Genomic DNA, 14,406 nt, shown 5'->3' on the forward strand with positions numbered 1-14,406 from the left:
GTAACTATGAGTGAAGTTTAACTTCCTTTTTATTTCTAGACGAGAATAAATGGAATATTTTCTTCCCACATCCCACTTCAAAAATGACTGCTCTGGTGCATAGTAACAGGGACAAGCTGTGTGGCAAAGAGAAGTGACTTTTTGAGTCATTTTTAGTAGCAAGACTGTAACTACCGTAAAGTAGACTGAGTGTGTATCCCCCCCCACTGTTGTGCTCCCCATAATCAGGTGTGCGTCTTCTTAGTAATCATTAAGTTGATATTCATTTAGGTGGGAAGAGCAGAAAGGGAGAACGTTTCAGTCGTGATCAGCTTTCCCTAATCAGAAGCTGCTCTGTGAGTTTGCATTTGTGGCTTTCCCTTCCCTGGAGGGTTTGTGGTCTTCTTCTTCTTCTTCTTTTTTTTAATTTAATTTTATTATGTTATGTTAATCACCATCCATTACATCATTAGTTTTTGATGTAGTGTTCCATGATTCATTGTTTGCGTATAACACCCAGTGCTCCACGCAGAACGTGCCCTCTTTAATACCCATCAGCAGGCTAACCCATCTCCCCACCCCCCTCCCCTCTAGAACCCTCAGTTTGTTTCTCAGAGTCCATCGTCTCTCACGGTTCGTCTCCCCAGGTTTTGTGGTCTTCTTAATCAGGAAATATCCTCCCCTGAGACAAACTCTATGATCTTTGTCCTTAGCCAGGGCTTTAAAGTTAGTTCAACTGCTGGTTGCCCATTTTCTTATAGGGACTGTATTCCTTTCCACACGGGAAAAGATGGAATACTGTTGAAATAGAATATGTTATAAGGCTTTTCAATCACGATTAATATAGTTGCCCAACTGCCTGTTTTGACAGTTGAGAGCCATGCATATTTTCCTTCTGTCTTTTTGAGTCTTGGTTCTTCTCTGGGGCATGTTGTGAGATATATAAAACTAAATTTTGCACACTGATGGTGGTTTTGCCCTGAATAAACATGTACAGTCTGCCCACATGTTTTTTTGTGTAGATTCTCTTGGTGATCTCATGGCTGCTTTTTAGTGCTGTACCTAACTTTCTCTAGTGTGAAACATTCTGTCTTCAAATGTGTTTGGCACTTGCTAGTAGCCGAGTTAACTGAAAATAGTGCATTTTTCCAGGAGATGATTTGCTTTGACCATGAAAGAACATTTCCTGGGATTGCTCTGAAATAGCTTGAAAAGAAAAATGATTATTGCAAACACAGTTTGTTGTCCACCTTTAGATACACACTTCAGAAATGGCTACTGTGTACTTAAAACATGCCCAAGGTGCATAAACTCAGGAGAATTTATCTTATTTTTAGAACCTGGAAATCTTTGGAGCTAAATAATATAAAGGAAAAGTGTAAGGGTTTGACATTTTATAACCATCCCATGCTAAAAATGACTACTTACAACCCACTGCCCGGTACTGTCATTTTCGGAGAGGGAGTGGAGGGAAGCCTGCCAGGACAACAACATTCTGCCATGTGATCTGTGAGGGAGCCAAGAAGTGAAGTTGTAAACCCCATGCTTCTAATTGGACTCGTTTATTTAAAATTGATCTTTCATTTAAATTATATAAGGAATGCATTCTTCTTGTAAAAAAAATGAAATTAAAAAGTAAAGTTTCCCCACCCTTCCTACAGACCATCTGCTTCCCCAAATTCTGTCCCCAGACTCTCCCCATGGGATCCATTATTCACTATTATTATGAATTTCTTACACATGCTTCCAGGCATTTTTGATTCATATAAAAGTACGTGTGAGAAAACACACACACACACACACACACACACACACACACACATACACACACACGGGCTGGTGCTCTCAGAACCACATACTGTTTGACAGTGGACGATGTAGCTAGCCTTCCTGGGGAACTCTTAGTGAGCGAATTGATGCAAACACAATGGAGGGCACCATCCACACAGAGGTACAGTTCATGCACTGTGTGGAACACTTACTTTCCCATGTTTATTTAATCTCCTGGAGATTAAATCTCCCTCTCTTGCCTCTGGCCAAGATTTTTCCCAGCTTTCTGATGATTTCATGCAACTGTTGCCCAATCCTTTCAGATGATGATGTTTAGCATGTCCTTCATGATGTCAAAGCACTTCTATTAGTTCTCAGTTGCTGGGTGAGGCTTTCCTTGATTTCTTTTACTGTTCTCTCAAAAGCTGTTTGTGCATCCCAAAGCTTGCATTTTAAGCAGCAGTGTGAACTTTTCGCTTTGTGGTAGGACTAGCACTGACACTAACAAAGTTTAAAAACCGTTATGGATTTAATTTGTTTGCTAGTACATAGATAAATGGCAGAAAGATAGATCATCTTTCAGCAAATAATGAAAGCTGCAGACCTCACTCAGTTTATAGCCATAGACCTCATTGATTCTGTATGCACTATGGGGAACTCACTGGTTGTGAGTATATAGCATAGTCTGCTAAAAAGATACCATCATTGTTTGAGAGCATACTCAGATCATGGGAAGAAATATAAATGTGTTATTCCAGTTCTCTATTATGGCCTGTTCTCTATCTATTGTGGAACAACCCGCACACATTGGCACCAGAGAGCCAATTTCTAATACTTAAAACCTCTGGGATCGGGAACTGGACAGAGAAGAGTGTCGATGGCTTGTCTCTGCTCCTTGCGGTCTAGGATCTCTGCTGGAAAGACTGGAAGGCGAGGGCTGATGTCAGCAAGAGGCATATTCGTTGATCTGTGTGGTAGTTGATGCTGGTTGTTGACTGAGCCTCAGCTGCTTGTTGAGGAGGCTTTCAGCCAGAGCATCGATAGATGGCCTAGTCCCAATGAAGACCTGTGGCCTAGGCTTCCTCAGAGCAGAAGCTAGCTTCACGAGTAAGTATTCCAGGAGGCAGGAAGTGGAAACTGCCCGTTTCTCCTGGCCTGAGCCTGGAGACTGGGCGGCGTCATTTTCACCCTATCTATTCGTGGAACAGAGACAGGGAAAGACAGGGAAATAGACCTCATTTCTTTATGGCAGGCAAGTCAAAAACTTGTGGAACTATTTGTTTTTAAAATTCTGTAAGTATGAACAGTGTACAATAATGAGTTGTTTATATATTTTCCCCTACATTAGACACAATTAATATCTCTTGATAGTACTATATCTAACCCTGCCTATAAGTAGTACAAAAGCAAGCTTCTCTTTCTCCCCCCACCTCCATACTTGGTATCCTATTGAATTTTGCTGTTTTGCAATTTCCTTTTTTTACCTAACAGCTTTCAATATCAATATTCAGTTTTAATATAAATTTATCTTTCCTTTTCTCTTGCCTGTATAGCATTCTATTATATGGATGTATGAACTTACTTAATCTCCAAGTAGATTTGTATTTATTTTATATTTAAATAGCACTTACCATGTGCCAAGCACTGTTCTGAGCACTTTATAAATAGCCACTCATTGAGTTTCTATAATAAGCTGATGACATGGAGATTATTATTATCTCTATTTTACCCATAATGAAGCATACGAACACAGAGGTTAAGGAACTTGCCTAAAGTTAAACAGCAATGAATAGTGGGGTCCTGACTTCACCTGAGTCCTTCTGACTTCAGACTTTACTTTTAATCATCATGCTTTGCTGCCTATTGGTAGATATTAATTTTCTTCTCCCTGCCTTAGCTAGAATAAGCTCTGCTGCAATGGACAACTTTTTTTCTTCTTAATACTTCTAGAAATTTACTGCATATGTAAATACACATATGTTTAAAAGGACAACCTTTAATTCACACATGTGAGCATTTTTCTTGGCAGAGGTGGATTTCCTCTGAATTTAATGAAGCTGAAGCTCCAGGACCCCTCACTTGCATGGCTCTTTAAATGCCAAGAGTTGTGGAGTATTTTTGGTGGAAGGAAAATCAGGATGCAAACAGAAAGCATTTCTAAGTGAGCATTTCTGGTAATTATCCTAAAGACAACTTTTAAAAAAAGAAAAGACCTGGTTTCCAAGATGTCTATAATTTGTTTTAATTTCTTCTCTCATTATAAATATTCACTTTTGTAACTAATTTTGAACTCACCCTTCTGTATTCTTTTTCTTAAAGAGGGCCTCCCAGATTGCATAAGCTTCTGGCCTCACAAAGTCTAGCTCTGCCTCTGTTTCTGGGATAAGTTCCTATAAGTGAAGTTGCTAAGTCAAAGGTCTCCCTCTTTTAAATCTTGTTGATAATAATGATTGTAATGACCAACACTTATGTAGAGCTTGTGTGTGTGTATATCAGACACAATTCCAATTACTTTGACATACTAACTAGTTTATTTCTTTTTTTTTTAAGATTTTTTTTTTTTTTAATTTATTTGAGGCAGAGAGATACAGAGAGAGAGAGCATGAGCGGGGGAGAGGCAGAAGCAGGCTCCCCGCTGAGCCGGGAGCCCGATGCCGGGCTCAATCCCAGGACCCTGGGATCATGACCTGAGCTGAAGACAGATGCTTAACCATCTGAGCCACCCAGGCGCCCCTAACTAGTTTATTTCTTACAACATACTATATGTATTACTATTATTTCCATTTTCGGTTGAAACTGAGACACAGCCTTGTCACAATTTATAAAGACATATATTTCCACATTGCCTTCTCGAAGTTTTCACCAGTTCTTCTAACAAGTTTAAATGAAAGTGACTGCATATTATTGAATATTTTAATTTTTTAAGAAATATGGTTAATGCATTTTTAAAGATTTATTTATTTCAGAGAGAGAGAGAGAGAGAGAGGGTTGGGGCGGGGAGGGCCAGAGGGAGAGAGAATCTCAGGCAGACTCTGCCCTGAGCACGGAGCCTGGAGCCCAACGCGGGGCTGGATCCCACAACCGTGAGGTCATGACCTGAGGCAAAACCAAGAGTTGGACCCTCATCTGACTGTGCCACCCAGGTGTCCCAGTTAATGGCTTTTAATTTACATTTTCTGTCATGACAGGCACTGAGTCTATGTTTATTGTCTCGCTATACTTTTTTTTTTTTTTTCCTTTGGATTGTAACTGGTCTGATTTCTAGCTCTCTTTTTCATTCAGAATCCTAGATGCTTGGAGATTTTGGATCCCTGTGAGTCAGAAGGACTCCAGCAGTATTAAACAGGCCGCTGGGTCAGTTCTGCCACAGCTGATGCCCAGATTTCAGGGAGTGGTTGGCGATGCAGAGACGCTGTGTAAAGATATAATGGCAGTCTTCAAGAGCTGTGGTAAATGAAGGCCCTGGGTTAGGCATTTTCTTTGGTATCATCTAGACTCAGTCTGAAAGCCGAAACCCTAGAACAGGTTGCAAATACTGAGAAGAGCTGTGGGACAATACGGCAGCTGTTTGCACAGTGAAACAGCAGTTTTTGTATATTTGGCATTTTTAAGGTCCAAGTTCCTAAATGTCTTGTTCGTTGTGAGACATGAGAAGCTAAAGAGAGCCTAATGAGACCGGGAGATAGGACGAGACCACAGGCTAGGTCCAGAGTGTTTGCTGTGGAAATTTCTTAGCATAACCCAAGTGGCCATTAGCAAATGTGACAGCTGAGAAGGCTCATGGAAATGCAGAGTCCTTTGCAGAAGGGCAGAAGCGACCGGTGCAAACAAGGATACGTATAAAAGGTCATTGGTCGGGGCCCTAGTGGACTTACCCATCAGTCTGCGGGGACTGAGAGGGGGCCTTGGCCTTGAAGAGAGAACAGTAGCGTAGGAAGGTAGTGTCGCCTCACCATGTGGAGGCCCTGCAGTGCCCTGCTCTCAGTCAAGGACCAAATCACTCCGTGCCAAATGCAGCCGATTAAATAGTAATAGAATTTCCCAGGCAGACACAGGCATTTCCAAGCCTCTTGTGCAATTCAGTGCAATTTGTGTAACTATAAAAAGACAGAGGTAGAAGCAACATGAAAAGTAGTGGTAGCAGAAGAGTAGAAACCAAGGTAGTAACGGTAGCAATTAAGGCAGATGGGTTTATATAGTCCGAATTGGAATTTAGTGAATTCAAAAGAAACCTACCGCCAGGACAAAGCTGGAGATAGTCACGTAGTCGCGTCAAATCTCCCCCTTCTTTTATTTTTAACAAGAAAAGCTATAATTTATTAATTAAAACACAAATAGACAAATACTGCCAAAATCTGCGTTGTAAAACGAATGAAGTAATCACCAAAGGAAGTGTTTCAGCACTCACAAGTTGGTAGCACCAAAGATAACTTTCTTTACTACTGAGCCTCTATTTTACTTGTGGCTAGAAGATATCAGAAATTTGGCGTTGAATGAGAATATACCCTTGTCATACATAATCCATTAAGCATCTAGTAAAAGTGGGGATGGTTCTTCCATATTATTATATTAGTTCATAATTCCTTTATTTGTTTACAAAAATTTCCATGCCAAAAAAATCATACAGGTAAAGAAGTAAAAACAGCTGGATTAGGTGGACCCTCTAACATTTCAGTTTTTTTTTTTTATTTCCTGCTTGTGTTGTGGGAGGAGATACAATTATCTTCCAGGCTCACAAAAGTAGCAGTTGTAAAACTGACCTTTGAAAAGAGACTGCTTTGCAGATGTGAACATTGCCATGTAACCTAAATTAGACGTGGACACTATGAAGCATTTCATCATCATAACAGGTGCAGAGGATTCTGGAAATCTCCTAATAGTGTATCATCCGCTATGTCTGTGGCCTGAAAATTAATATTAGGATTAAAACTATTCAAGGTTTCCATTTTCTGGGCTACCCTATGCTTGTTGCCAAAGAAGTAAATAAAATGAAATGGAAGAAACCCAAATTTAAAATGATCATCCTAAAATTATTACCATTAAAACTATTTCCCAATGTGAGCTATTTCAACTCTTCTATAATACTACCGAAGAATATTAATATTCTCTCCTTAGTATCTTACTGGTGGCCTCCTAAACTCTTAACTATTTATGCGAATTATCTTCTGTACTACATTTCCTAAAACCGTTCTGTATTTCTTCAAAAGTAGCTGTTTATCTCTAATACAGTTGTGGATTTTATATAATTAAAAGTTTAGTTATTATATATCTATTTGGACTTTAAATGACTTACTATAATTTGACCCATGAAAACGATCTCCACATTTTATTTATTTTTTTTATTTCTTGGTTGAATCTATTCCAATATGGTAAGCAGACAATTCTTTCAGCTTTATTAATATGTATGGCCTTCTCTGGGTAGGTTTAGGTTCCTCAAATTTATGGCGGTAGCTGGCATTAGGAATGGAATAAACTGGTCTGCTTAGCTCTGCAGAAAATAAAATAAAGTGTAATTTCATCAACTTTCTCTTTAGTTGTCAGCTCTAAGTGCAACTCTCATGTTACAAGGTTAGTGTAAGGCTGACATTAAATCATCGTCTAGGGCCCATAGCTGAAATACATTGAATTATGTATTTAAATGTGCTCACACATTATCTCCACATAGAATAAAACAAAGTAATCAGATTTCCATTTTATTTCTCTGCCAGAACCTACAGTATTATTTTGCACTCACTAGAGGGAATTTGGCAATGTGTTATTCTCCTCAGGCCTGTTTTCGCACGATAGCAATTTGACTGAAGTGCAGTGTAAAAGTATTTATTAAAAGCTATTTCCCTCTGGCACTTGGAAATGAAAGACAATAGGAGTGTGCTGTTTTGCTCTCTGGGAAGTGTTCACATTCTGTGAGTTGATGAAAAAGTTTAGTGTATCACACCCTTAAACAAATACCTGTGCTTGCCCCTAAGGAGAAAAGTAGCAAGAGTTTTCAAAAGTTCTTAAAAAGCTTCAAAGAACAATGCCCAGCACCTTGGAGCAAGAATGAGGACAATTTAGGTGCCCAGTCTTGACCAGCCCTTTCAGATTTGAGCCTTGACTCTCTCTACCTAAAGGCTCAGTCCATGTCACTGACCCATCATCATTTCCCATTCCTGCCTCTTGAGCTTCTAAGATAGTCATGTGTTTTGGATGTATATTTACAGTCTCTGCCCACTTGGCCTTTGGAATCGGAATTTGTCTTGCTGACAGAATGAAAATGCCAAGGATACCTGTTATAAGTCATGAGCATATGTATGTCCACTGAATTGCAGTCTCTCTCCACCCCCCAGGGCATTGTGAATTGTTCCGGCCACTTGATTGGTCTTTGGCTTATGTTTCTCCGGCTAGTTCTTCCCTGAGTCCTTGTCAAGTCCTTCCTACAGGAAGAATCCACTGGTTCCTTATCCCCTGACTACTGAAGGTACTCTGGATATCTACTCAACTTCGATCAGCATGTGCTATGGTTTTCTTCTGTGGAACTCCTTTTGTTAACCTGGTCTGTGGTGCCTGCCTGAACCTGGGTGCATCTGCTCAGCGCTGAGATGGTGAAGTCAAGAGTCATCTTCAGTAGCCAGCCCTCTACCCGAGTCAGCAGCTGTGGGCTCCAATACCTAGTTGGGCCCCCTCTATGACAAGCTCAGTGAGTTCTTGATGAATGATTCATGCCTGGTGATGCAGCCATTTTGTGGTGATTTAGCATGCTCGATGGACTAGTAGTTTCAAGATCCACTGAATGCTCAGTTAAAACCAGTGATTAAAAAAAGAGCTCTCATTTATCATATTTTTATCAGCACCATGCTCTAACCAACTGAGCTAACCAGCCACTGGTTATTGCTCTCTCTTCTTCTCCCTTCTCTTTTGTCAAAAATTTTTGCTCTGGCAAAACAAAAATTGTGCCAGACAGAGTTAAACAGGTAAGGAAGACTTTGTTGAAGGCTATTGCAATAGGGGAGAGAGACCAGAACTCAGTCTGAACTCAACTCCCCAGAAACAGAGGATGTGAGGATTTTTAAACACTGAGGTCAGAGGGAGAACACAGACCATCTGGGTTTGTTAGTTGGTTTTACCCCAAAGGAAAAGTGAACATTCTTGTATCTTTGTGACAGGAGGTAGTTTAAAAACTTGGAGCAAAACAGGCCCACCGTAGGAAGTGTCCTACCCTTCCCCAGAAACAGGTAGATAGGGGTGCTATCTTCCCTGACCCTCACATTGTACAGAAATGGTTCTTTCCTGCATTTAAAACCATCAAGAGACTTTTGGAAAGATTTACATACATCTGAAAGGGGCAGGGAAGGAATTTACAATGAAAAGTTTTCTAGAGTAAATGTCCGAAGAAAAGGAAAGCCAGGAGGAAACTTGTCTAGATTTAAGGCAGTCTTGGTGGCTTCCCCCACTCCCCCCCTGCCAATCCACTCCCTATTCCCTCCTCTTTCTTTTTTCCTTTTCTGTTCTTAGCCCTTGTCTATTACCTCCTTCTTATCCCCAGGGTGTATATTTAACATTTTATAATAGATTTATTTTTTTAACTTTCTCCTATCATTATCTTTTGGTTTTTTAAAATTGTCTGTGGACTACTTAACAGTGCAAAAGTAGTGGTTAAAATATCCTATGTATCTCCAGCCTGCTTGTTCATGATGATAAATACTTTATCTATCTATCTGTTTATTTATTTGAGAGAGAGTGAGCTTGAGCAGGAGCAGGAGGGAGGAGGGAGAGGGGGAGGAGGAGAGAGAGAGAATCTTAAGCAAGCTCCATGCTCAACATGGAGCCCGAAGCAGGGCTTGATCTTATGACCCTGAGATCATGACCTGAGCTGAAACTGAGAGTCAGACCCTTAACCGACTAAGCCACTCAGGCGCTCCTCAGTAAATAATTTTCACGTCGTGTTTTAAGAAAACAGTTACTCCTTTCCATGGACACACTTTATAGATGTGGTTATGTTACAAAACTGTCTTCCCAGAGAAAGTCACCAAGACTTGTGGATTGGGTTTAAGAGCCTTGGAGTTCTTACACTGTCTCACTTTGAGAATCATTTCTGTAGGGCAAACATTTTATTTTTCTTAAAGAAAGTTATTTAAAACAGCTAAAATATGCGTGTATTCACTTACTTATTTGCCCCCTCACTCATCCACTCATTAGACAGGTATTGACCATCTCTGCTTTTTGTCTGCTTCTCATGCCTTCTACTATAACTTGGTTTTTACCCCAGGGTTCTTTGTTTCTTGTTCTTCTCAAATATCTCTTGTCCTAATGGAGATGTGAATTCCCTGGTTTTGTTATAGTCCTGCAGTGTTGCTGCCTTCCCTTGTGTATCTGGCATTCCGTTTTTGGGCAGCCCTTTCATTTTTACTCAGGTTCCTCAGAGCTAAGAATGCTTTCAAATTATGCCCAGTGAAATCCTGTGTATTACATTTACCTTGTCTGTTTGAGATTGTCCTTTTAATTTTTATTTTGTAGAATACCAGTTCACTTTGCCCAATTCTGTACAATTTCTCCATTGCTTATTAGGTAAGAAACTCCTTGCATTTTTCCCCTTGCTTTCAAGTTTGGACTCTATAATATGAGTTATGAATTGTCAAACTCACCCCATTTTTAAATGCTCTTTATAGACCAAACCTATCATCTGTCGAATTAATTTTTGTCACTAATACTCAATCTTCAGAGAAGTTGTTTTCTCAATGTCAATATCATGTTATATGAATATAATAGCCCTTGTATGAAATTATTATTCATTTTATGACTACACTATTCCTTAACTACTCAGTAGTGAACAGTGGAAAATACGGAAGATGTAGCTGAAGACACCAAATTGTTGAACTAGTTTTATGAATGGCTTTGTGAAAACATTCCAATCCTAATTTTCATTAGTAATAGGTGGTGGGAATACCTGAGTGAATAAAGCATTTGCCTTAGTGGAGCTTATTCTCTATGAATCTTTAGGGGTTGGAGTAGACAACCCACTAGTAACAAGTTGTATAGTATCTTGCTCATTCTCTCTGGTAACATTTTGTGTGTGACTCATCTTTACAAAATCTTGTCAGAAATCTGAAGTCGTGATAAAAATATGAAATAGTTGGAACTTACAGTGAGAAAGAAACTTTGTCTTTTGAAGTCCTCATGAAGCACATCATCCACTGGGTTCGACAAGGAATGAAATTTTCTAGAAGTTGGGTGTGTTCTGTGACCAGTAAGGATGTTTTACTTCTGACAAATGATTGCATGAATAACTAGTTATTAAGTTAATTCACATTAGAAGTACCTCATGCTTTAATTGGAGAGGTGAAGCCTGAAGGCATTACTTTCTTAAAGTAAAAAGAACATATTATAAGATAATGTTAATTCTGAGTGAGTATAGTTACCAGTTGCCTCATGCAGTAGCATATTTGTAACTCTTGCCATACTCATTTCTTCTACTTCCTTCTGGATATTTTGACTTCTCTCCTTGAACCCCCTTCAGCCTTCTGATGTTTCATATAATTTCCAAGTTCTGTTGTTATCATTTTTTCCCTTCATTTTTGCTTCTGAGGCTCAGTTCCTGTGTTTTCTTTTGATGTAAAGAATAATAATAGACTGTTGGTTGAATATTTTTTCAGGTTTATTAATATGTATTATGCCTTTTGTTACCTTTTTTTTTTCTGTTGTTCCTTGAAATTTATTTTTGTAGCTGCCTTCTGGCAGGCATAGAAAGAGACAGCGCAGTTACCCAGGCTTCAAAATGAGAACAAGTGGATGGGAGGAAAACAGCAATAAAAATATTTCTAGATTGGACCATTAAATTTTTTTTTCACAATTTATTCCTATTACTCTAGAGTATCAAGATGATTCACAGCCATGTTAAAATGGAAAAAAAAAGATTTAAAGATAATCATCCTAAATTAGCAGAAATAACATTAAAAGAAATGCATCTTTATAGCGAGGATTGACTCAGAACGTGGAAATATTATTTGAAGGAGATTGTCAAGGAAGAGAGCAGCATCTTCTGAGAACAGGAAGAAATTGAAGGGCTAGTTTGGCCTAGAGGAGGGAAATATTGGGGGCTCATATAACTCATCAGTTGATGGAGGACCCTTCAAGTATGCTTCGTATTGCTTGAAAATAGTTACAATAAAAAATTAGATAATAAATGAAAAGGGTGAGGAAGGCATACACCCAAGACAACATTACTGAGAAAATAGTTCTAACCTCACTGGTTAGTTATCTGTATGGGTGAACAAGTGATAGAAAGAATAGTACTGTTTACTAGGTTACACTACTTGGACCTAATGTCTAGTCTGTTTTAAGAAACAGTGATGAAAACTTAGGTTTGCTTAACTAAATTGTCTCGTGTTTTCAGATGAAGAAGAAATGTCTGAGGACTATTGTATATTTTGCATTTTCTCTCAACATTCCTTGATTCACTCACTCATCCAGTTGTTTAGTCATCTGTTCAGCCCCTACTGTGTGCTAGACACTACAAGAAATGGTTCATGACTAAGACCTTGACAAAAGAATAGTAAGCCTCAAGAATATGTTCTAGAATGAATTGGGATTTTCTAAAGGCCAGGTATTGTGTAATGATTCTAGAGGTAAGCTGTTTTGGGAAAACCTAGTCTGTTTAATGAAGGAAGTAAGATTAGTGTCCTTCGTTTAATCATATGCTGCATTGATGGTTAGTTATCTTTATAATTTTTTTACATTCTGTTCTTCAGTTAAGCTTTAGACTCCTTAAGAATAGGAATCATATGTTAAACCTTTGTGGAAATCAAATACTTAGTATACTTTCAGGGACACACTAAAGGTCAACAATTGTTTGATAAATGAACAAGTCCAAGTTCAGGATGCATTGTTGGTTAGACAACAAGTTGTGACTTAGTCCTTTTCAGAAGTATAGCGGTTGTTGATTTGCCTTTTACCCACATCCATCAGTGGAATTCTAGGAAATGTAAATGTTTCCTTTATTCTGCAGAAGGATTTGTAACACTGTATTGTAACTGAGGAGTAAGGGCAAAAGCGCTGCAATTTAAAAAGAAAAAAAGACTTTAAGCCTTACCTTAATAATTAAATCTGAGTCTTGATTTTATGTCTTTAAATCACAGTAGACAATAGTATAATACAGTTAAAGGGGATTAGATTGAAGCATTTAAAACTGTAAACATACCATATTTCCCTAAAGAATTGGGAGGATTAAAGCAAATGTGTATTTTTAAGGATACAAATATCTTCTGTATTATCTCCAGATTTCACAACTCGCTACCAAAGTATTTTCTCCTAATGTTAATTCGTGGCATAGACAGTAACACTCTAAAAATAATGAGTAAGATTTTTAAGACAATAATAAAATACTCTCATGTTTGCTCCAGTTCAGAGATATTTTTGCTGATAAAAGGGGTGATTTACCATAAAATGATTTTCTATCTCTATTAATTTATAGAATAAATGATGTGGCTTTTACAGTTTTTGCAGCATTTCATTTATCAGCCAAGGAAGCTAACGAAAGTTTGCCTAAACTCTCCCATATTTAATAGGCAGATTTAAACTTCTCTCATATTAATATAAATTAGATGACTTTTGTCCTTGCCTGAAGTGACAATGTCAGTGTCTGAAGCTTACATTTTTCATGACTGTCGGCTCATTAGAATGCAGGACAGCTTTAAAGTTCTCATCTCTAATCCACCATTCTGGATTACATCCACTGTTGGCACTCCTGTCAGTCACTGCAGGGCCCCAAGCTACACTTCCCACAACCTATGATAAGCATGGTCTCCAGGAGAATCAACAGTAGGAGGTAAAAAAAAAAAAAAAAAAAAAAAGCTACCTTTTTGTGTATCAGAATTTAAAATAAACTTGATAATCCTACCATTGTAGAGTCCTCAACCCACTGCTCCTGCACAGATACCATCTTCCTTAGAATTGAAAGTTTGTGGCAGAAGGGTTCTTGCTGTTTCTTGTTTATATACGTGTGCAGAACTAGGAAGTGTGTCTTTTTTGGAGAGAAGTGGTTTTTTGTTGTGATTTCTACTCCATCTTGGGAATATACTGACCTTATTTCTGGCCCCTCTCGCTGGCCACCAGCCCTCTCCCCTCTCTCTCCTGGCTCTCTCCATCCTCATGGGCAGGGCGAGTGCCACCCACGAGGTTCTTTCTTTTGGTTGCACCACCTTTCTCCAGCCTTCCTCTGTTGATCTCCCTCTAGACTTTTTGCCCTGCGTTCTGTTTTCCTCACACTTTGATCCTTTTCATTGATTTTTGTTTTCTGCCTTCTTATTTAATTGGAATTTATTAGTAAATTCAGGTTGTTTGTGAAGTTCATTTGGAAAGCCTCAACTGGGGATTGCGCATTCTCTCACCTCCCTATCTGAGAAACGGGGGTATTTTCCAGACAGTTTTTATTCAAAATATGGATAGGAATCTACCCCTTCAGACAATCTCTCTTTAACACCCTTCATTAACCCCTAGGTCTTTCTTCTTCAGATCCTTGAAGAATTTAATACTTGGCTGACAGTTTTCCTCTGGACTTAAACTGTTCTCTTCCTGTGTGGCTTAAGTGTGTATAGGGAGGACCCGTTAAACACGCCAAGCACTCTTCAAACGATGTTCTCTGCCACTTGATTCAGCAGGGCATGCCCAGAGCTACCCCTGGGG

This window comes from Eumetopias jubatus, unplaced genomic scaffold, assembly GCF_037043125.1.
Source record: "Eumetopias jubatus isolate StellerSeaLion01/CBP00866 unplaced genomic scaffold, mEumJub1_p1.0 scaffold_14, whole genome shotgun sequence".
Lineage (NCBI taxonomy): Eukaryota > Metazoa > Chordata > Mammalia > Carnivora > Otariidae > Eumetopias > Eumetopias jubatus.